General features: G+C 47.8%; 1 long non-coding RNA gene across 3 annotated transcripts; it reads left to right on the top strand.

The window, feature by feature from the left end:
• Window positions 1-225: 225 nt before the first annotated feature.
• Window positions 226-7,569, top strand: LOC138171643 (uncharacterized). Of its 3 annotated transcripts, XR_011170928.1 has the most exons (4): window positions 226-401; window positions 3,752-3,830; window positions 4,713-6,150; window positions 6,547-7,569. It is a non-coding gene; the product is annotated as an uncharacterized lncRNA (long non-coding RNA). The 3 variants fall into 3 exon arrangements; XR_011170929.1 differs by lacking the exon at window positions 3,752-3,830; XR_011170927.1 differs by lacking the exon at window positions 226-401 and having other exon boundaries at window positions 3,618-4,116.
• The last annotated feature ends 465 nt before the right edge of the window (window positions 7,570-8,034 follow it).

Below are 8,034 nucleotides of genomic sequence, written 5' to 3'. Positions count from 1 at the left end.
CGTTCTCCCTCTCTCTCCCCTCTCCCTTCCCCTTCTCCTTCCCTTTCCTCGTGTTTCTCCCCCTCCTCTTCCTCCTTCACCCTCTTTCCCTTCCCCTCACCTTCCCTCTCTCCTCCTTCTTCTCCTCCCCCCCTTCCCCCCTCCCCCCCCCACCCCTCCTTCGCCGTAACCCACATGCTGGTAGCCCTTACGGTTTATAAAGCACTTTACCTCTACTGCAGGATACGGTGTTGGGCTTGAAGGCAGAAATTTTCGCGTGTGATCCCGGGCAAGTCCCTTGCTTGCGCTCAGCCTCAGTGTCCTCCTCTACAAAATGGGAATGATAATAGCAGCAGGACTGTTTGGAGGACCGGGTGCAATGCTAATAATTGCTGGCTCTTCTATGTGGCTAGCTTGCAAAGGTACTTTGCAAACATTCTGTCATTTAATCCTCACCACAATGGGGCCCGGGGAATAGATTCAGCAATGACAGATAGCTAGCATTTTTAGGGTGCCTTAAGTTTTGCAAAGTACCTTGCAAACTTCATCTTTACCACAACCCTGGGAGGTTCTTCACTGCCTGAAGCTCAATCTGAACATGGATGTTCCTTACTCCAGCCATTCTGCCCACTCCAACATCTAGCTTTTGCCAGTATGGCCTTGGGGTGAATGCCAACACTCCCACTACCTGGGCCTCAGTTTCCTTGTGTGTAAAATGAGGGCTTTGGCTTAGATGAGCTCTGAAAATTGTGATAACCAGAAAAGGCTGCTTTTGATCTTTCACATGAGGTGAGAAGAGCTCAAGACCAGACTGGGCCTGCCTTCAGTTCTGAGAGTTTCAACAGGGCATTTGTATAAGTCTTGGTGCTTGGTCCTTCACAGAGTTGGAAGGGACATTGGAGATCAGCTAATACGACCTTTCCCTAATGTTGCACATGTACTACAACATTGTATCACAGCTGGCCAATGCAGGAATGGTCCCCGTCGTTGAGATGTCTGTTGAAGGGGACTCATCTAACATCCTCCTAAGATCTAGTCATGTGCACCATGATTCCTTTTGAACAGACCTCCATTTAGGGCTGAGGCTGCAGATGGAGAGGCTGGGGGTAGAGGGCAAGTGTGGAAAGAACACTAGACCAGGAGTCAGGAGAGACCTCGGTTCAAAGCACCTCCTCCTTACTTAGCATGACCATGGGTAAGTCACATAATCTATCTGAGCCTCAGTGTTCTTATCTGTAAAATAGGAACAATATAATAATACCTTGTATACCAACTGAAATAGTGCTTGAAGACACTTTGAAAACTTTAAAATGTTATCTTAAGTGTCTGTTATAGGATGTTCCTACCACAACAGTAAAAACTAGAATTTCTCTGCAAGCTTCTTCATCTCTACCATCTACTGGTCCTTTCATCATCTGGAAAATAGGGAGTGATCATTGTCCTCACTTTTCAGCTGGAAAGACAGGCCCATAGGAATGCAGTGATGTCCCCAAGGTCACCCCACCGGGAGGTTCTGCCTCCTAGTTTTACATTACATCCCCTTGACTCAATGAGATTTTTCTTTCTTTTGAGCTTTTTTTCTTCTACATAATAGGATCTTACTGTATGGAAATAGAAGGAAAGGTACAACATAATCTATGACCCTTCCCCCAAAGAAAGAGATCTTTTTATTCTTTATTTTGAATAGTGTAATATTCAAACCACCTGTTATGTAGGAGGAAAAAACATAAGCAAAATTAATTATCTAGGCAGCTAGGTGTTGAAGTGGGTAGAGCACTGGTCCTGGAGACAGGAAGACCTGAGTTCAAATTTAACCTCAGAGACTAGTTGTGTGACCCTAGGCAAGTCACTTAAGCCTGTTTGCCTTAGTTTCCTCATCTGTAAAATAAACTGGAGAAGAAAATGGTAAACCACTTTAGTATCTTTGCCAAGAAATCCCCAAATGGGGTCACAGAGTCAGACACGATTGACAACAAATTATATTATTTTTGTTTCTTATTGGCTCATTGACAACAAATTATCTATATTATTTTTGTTTCTTATTGGCCCATTCAGAATCAAACCATTCCTTGGGATTTTGCAGGTTCCTAGGAGCCATGACTGAACCACAGTTAGAAGAAACCCCAGGGTTTTGCAAATTAACTAGTCTAACCAAAAGGATTTGGAGGGGATAAAGGCTGAGAGCCCCACACCTTCAAATTCCCCTCCACTGCCACCATTCATCTCTTTGTTATGTATCTGAGGTAGGGTGTCTTGGCTCCTCAGCTTAGGGAGGAATTCTGGGAACTGTTTTGACCATTTCTCTTCCCTTCCCTCAATGAAAGGTTTGAAGAATGAGCATGGCACAAAGAGATGAGATGTTAAGGTCCTGGCAGAACAAGGACACAAGTGAGATGCAGACCCAAGGAGAAAGAAAAAAGGGTAAAGGCAGGCAGAAGACAGAGATAAGGGAAGAAAAGATGGAGAGGATGATAGAGACCAAAAAAACCCCCCAAAAAACAAAGGTAGAAGGGAAAATAAAAAAAATAATGGAAATAAACCAAAACTGACCTGAGAAATGGGTGGAGGGGTGGGAGGGGGAAGCAGAAACACAGAAAATAATGCATGGAACGAAGGCAACATTCAGAAGAAGCAAAAATGGAGGTGAAGGTAGGGACAGTGAGATACAGAGGCGAAAGAGAGGGTGATTGAGATGGTGAAAAGGGGAAGACCAAAATATAGAAACAGGAGAGGAAATGGAAACAGAAGAAGCAGAGGGAGAGAGACAGAGAAATGGAAAAGGATAGAATGTCATGTAGATAGAGTGAGAGGCAGAAAGGCAGAGGGAAAATACACTGAGGCAAAGACTGTGAGATAGACATGAAGAGTCACAATGCCAGGGAGAGGAGAGACAGATACACAATGGCCTGGAGACAGTTTGGTAGAGAAACATAGAGTAATGATAGAGGACTCTTGTCTACTGCCCCTCCAGAAGTATTAGACCATTAGATCTGAACTCTAACTTCTTTTATGGGATGTTCTCTGCCTTCCCCTGGGGCCAAGAGTAGGTTAGAGAGAGGGTGACTGGAAGCAAGTGGATTGGGGAAAATGAGGTGGAAAGGAGTGTTGGAAGGAGCCACGTGGTGTTCTCCTCGCCTGGATTTCCACTCCCCACTTAGGCCAGCTGGGCAAGAACATCACTTATGAGATTACCCTGAGTGAGAGGGAGGGGAGTAAGGGATTGAGGTCATGGGACTTGGGAGATCCCCAGAGAAACCTAAATACAAAAATATCTAGACAGAGATAGTCAGAAAGACACAAAGTTAGTGGTAGACAGAGGCACATTATCATACACAGGTGCACCTTAGGAAGGGAGAGAGATCTGAGGGAAGGGGGTTGAAAATCACTGCTTAAACCTTTTTTTTCCAATCCTAGGAGATGGACTAGTCTGGACACCAGAGAACCATGGCTCTAGTCCCTTCTGGAGGGCTCTCAGGGATTTGGGTGGGAGTGAGTGGGGTTAAGTATAAACAAAGCATCCTCCCATTCTCTCAAATGAAGAAGTTTCTCTTACCTGTATTAACTGAAGAAAAGGCTTTTGTTCCAATGAGACATACAAAGAAGATTCTCACCCCAAGACCAGTAGAGTTGAGAAAGCTCATTAACCTAGGGGAAATAATGGTTTTTGCCCCTAGAAATTGCAAATGATGAAGTTCTCATGCTGATGAGAATGGGATGAAGACCATTCTTCTGCTTGAACTAACTTCAGAAGGGATAACTCTCTCATTCCCAGGAACCCGTAGTCCTTGGGCTACCAGGTAGTTCCCAGTCGGCCCAATGGAGAAGCCAAGCCTTGCTCTGTGTCCCTCCAGGTGGGAGCTGCTGCCTAGACCATCCTAGGTTGAGGGGATTCCAGGAAGGGAGCCTTAGAGGGGAAGCAGTAGCAGTGGGAAGAATTTTGGGAGAATGACAAACTCCACAAGGGAACAAAAGCCAACCTAGGCCATTGAACAACGACCCCCAGAGGGCTGGAGACCCTTGCAACAAAAGCTGCAGCAGCTGGCAGGGGGACTGGGACCCTGAGCATAACAGCTACAACTGTTGCTATAGCAACAACGGGAGCAAGGATGCGTTCCCTGGCCCCTGGAGGAGGGACAGGTAGGACCAGGGTTGGGATGGGAACAGGTAGAAGGGTGGCTGGGGCAAGAAGGATGGGGACAGGCAGAGCAAAGACTGCAGAAGTCAGGGCAAACGGAGGGTGAACAAGCAGGGCAGGGGGTGTGAGAGCAGGCTAAGGGCAGGTAGGCACAGGATGAGCAAGGAAGATGGGGACAGGCAGGACAGAGACAGGTAGAAGGGCAGGAAGGACAGGGACAGACAAAGAGAGGGTAGGAAGAACAAGGGCAGGCCAGAGGTGGACAAAAGGGACAGGGACAGGAAGAAGGCAGGCAATGAGCAGAAGTGGGGGACTGTCTGGGGAGAGCCTTCTTGCCCTGAGACCCCAAGCGAAGGCCCAGAGAGAAGTCCATCCAGCAGCAGAAGGAGCAGAATGGGGGTGTTGTATGGGGGGAGGGAGTGATAGAGCTGGAGAGGAGGGTGGGACAGGATTAGTCCTGAGCCTGGAGATAAGCTGAGCTGATCCTGAGTGGAACAGCTCCACCCATCTCTTCACCCCCAGATAGTCCTTCCCCCTGACCCCTAACCTATCTCTAGCTTAATCTTGCCTCTCTCTCCCATTTCATCCCTGACTCTAGACGATGGAAGCTGCAGAAGAAGGGGCCTGGACAGAGGGACAATAAGCAGCCACTCCCTCCAAAACCTTCAGATACCTGGGACTCCTGGAAGAACACCCCATCTAGGTTCCCTCCCTCCTTATCACAAAGGCTGGGGACAGGCAGGGTTAAGGACATGGCACCCCCTTGGTTGCTTTGAGGAGTAACTAAGTCTGAAGGAAAAAAACAAGAATTGGAAAGTGGATACCGGTAGATCGTGTCTCTGTTGGAGATTGAGGAAGACCTCACTGAAGCAAAAAAAAAAAAAAAAAAGATTCAGGGAGTGGGGGGAAGGGGAAAGGGGATCAAGATGCCTGAGTTCTGGGAGTTTCCAGAGCGGGGAAGTCCCAGGGTGTGGGGATGAAGGTGCTACTATGGCCTCACCCAGCACTCTGGCCTTGGGGGATGTAGGGCACAGGGAAGAAAATGGGTCAAAGCAACCTTAGCAGTTAACCCTATTCTTCCCATGGCTTTCTTAAGTTCTACAGCCCGTGGAGTCAACAGAAAGCCTGCCTTTGGGTGCCTTAGGAGAAAGCACGTTATAATGGGAAAATCACTCCATCAGGAATTAGAAAATATGGGTTCAAGTTTTGCCATTTAATTGTTGTGAACTTGGACAATCCTTTGTTGTGTGACCTTGGGCAAGTCATTGCTTTGGCCCACAAGTGAAGTGTAGCCTAGATAATCTCTAGAGTCTCTTTCAGTTCTAATATTTTGGAACATTGAGTTCTGCCCCCTGAAAAACCCTTCAGCTAAGCTCCCTCTACTCTCTCCAGAGACCCTAGTAGTGTACTGGACTGAAGTGACTGCTGCCTGGTGGACAAAGGAAGGATAGCTTGACATCCCCCACACCTCCTCAGGAAGGAGGTCAGGGGGAGAAGGGGGGACCACTTCCCTGGCTTCCAAGCTTCTTTCCCTCCTTAGTTGTGGAGGGAATAAGCATTTATTTAGTGCCTACTGTGTGCCACACACTTTTCTGAGTGCTTTTTACAAGAATTAGCTCATTTGATCTTCCAACAACCCTTCGAGGTAGGTGCTATGGTGGAGTAATAGATATCTCTGTAATCCAGGGTAAAAACTGAGGTGTTTTAACCGGCTGTGGGGGACTTAAACCCTTCCCCATACTGAAGGGGGCTTAGATGTGATAAAAAGAACACACATACACACACGAACACACACGCACACACACACGCACATACACGAGCATGCCTAGAACACAGACTTTCAGACAAATCCACAAACAGTTAAAGGCATGGCTGTACACTCTCATTGAAGATGCAGAGAGTAATAAGACAGGTTGGGACTCATCTAACTTTGGGAGAGGCAGGCTATGAGAGAAAAGAAGACTTTTCTGCTTGATAGGGGTTCCAGCTGGACAGAAGGAGATGATCTGACCCAGAGGGGACTTATAGGCTGTGAGGTAATCTTGTTTTTTAGTTTCATCCCAGGAGACTCCACAGTTTTTCCCTCTAGATCCCTGTTTTCCTTTCCTATGTCTTGAGAAGTGGAGTGTGAGGAAGAAAAGATTCATACCAGGACAGGGTCAAGGACAGGACCCAGGTATCCAAGTCTCCTAACCTCCTGCTCTGGCCACCAGAGGGTGCTCACTGCCCCCTTTGGCGCTGAAGGGGCATAGGGAACAGGGAGGTAGACATCCCTCTCCACCACATAGGAAGGATCCCTCCTGAGGGCAAGGTCAGCTGTCCCTATAGTAACCAGACAGAGAAAAATGCTCTAAGGGTAGTATGGGATAGGACCTGGGGTGTAGGAACTAGGCCAACAAATAAACATTTATTAAGAACCTACTATGTGCTAGGTACCACCAGACTAAGTGCTAAGAATACAAAGAGGACCATAGGACTTTCCTGCTTTCAAGGAGCTCATAGTCTAGTGAACTGTGAAGAGAGGAAGGGTGAGTAAGTGATGTTATCACAAGACATCCTTGAGGGTTTGTGACTTTTCCCCTTTCACTTACATAGATATACCTCCTGTTTGTGGGGGGAGCTGGCAGGAGGAAGATCAGCAAGTTGGCAAAGAGTGAACGAGGAGGGGGGTAAGGATGGCACAAGCCTTGGTGCTGAGAGCAGACCAGGGAGTCAGGGCTATGTTGTACAAAACATGTTTTCCTCTAACGCTTCCCTGGTGTTCTTTCCCCTATGGGCACTTCTGTGCCCTAATGATTCCCTCAGAGGCCCTGGCACAGTTCCAGCCTTATGTGCATCTCCCCACTCCCCTGAGCTGTCAACTGCCTTCATCTCTCTCAAAGGAGCACTGAGAAGGTCCTGAATGGAGGGTGCTTCAGTAATGCCAGTCAAAAGGCACAGGCTGAAGAGCTGAGGGGTTCTTGGGGGAGTGGGGGTGCTGCTCTGAGGAGTTCTGTATCTCAAACACATTGCTTCCCTGGTGGGCACTTATTTTTTCCACCTTTCTCTTGTATCCTAAGTTTCCTAGCCTTGCCCTTTCTTCCTCCTACTCACTGTCCAAGGTCTGGGGTTCCCTTCTTTGCTCTTGAGATAGAAGGCAAATCTTTGCTTATATGGTAAAGAAAGACTAAATGAGTTGAAAACTTAGACTCTGCCCCTTTCTCTGCCCCTCAGAGGGGAGTAGGTTAATTCTGGGGAGCAGAAATAGGAAGCTAGTAATAAAGGAGGGAGCTGGAGGGGTCCCCCATGACATCATTCTATCAAATTGCATCATTGGCCAATGAGTTTACCATGACCTCAAGTAGAGGGGCTAGCCTGAAAGGAGTGTTAGAGGGAGAGAAAGGGGAAGGGAAGGCAGAGAACTGTGTCATTCAGGGTCCGACTTTAATTCTCACTCATTTTTTTTGGAAGGACAATTGGGGTTAAGTGACTTGGCCAAGGTCACACGGCTAGTTTTTTTTTTTTTTTTTTTAAGTGTCTGAGTCCGAATTTGAACTCAGATCCTCCTAACCCCAGGGCCAGTGCCCTATTTACTGCCCCCCCTAGCCGCCCCCCCCCCCCCCCGTTCTTAATTCTCAATGGTGAATAACCGAGCGGGTGAATCAGAAATTCTGACTTCCAGCCTCCTCAGTTTTGTGCTTCATTCCCCTCTTTCCCCGCTCCTTCTCTTCCAGCCCCCAACTGGCTCTCTGTTTGCTTTGACTTCAGGCCAGCGCTACACAGACCCCCGTTGTTGGGCACTCCCAAGCAGGGTGGGTGTAGTGCGTGTGTATGTATCCCTAGAGAAGGAGCCTGGATAGAGCAGGGTTGTCAAAGCCAGGGGCCGCTCGGACTGACCAGGGATGGAGGGGACCCTTAGGAAGTAATTAAATCCAGAGCGT

Source organism: Petaurus breviceps, unplaced genomic scaffold (genome assembly GCF_028583685.1).
Source record: "Petaurus breviceps papuanus isolate PSGF00001 unplaced genomic scaffold, PetGlider_PUasm1.0 454, whole genome shotgun sequence".
Lineage (NCBI taxonomy): Eukaryota > Metazoa > Chordata > Mammalia > Diprotodontia > Petauridae > Petaurus > Petaurus breviceps.
The sequence above is the reverse complement of the archived record's forward strand: the minus strand, read 5'-3'. Positions and strand labels throughout refer to the sequence as shown.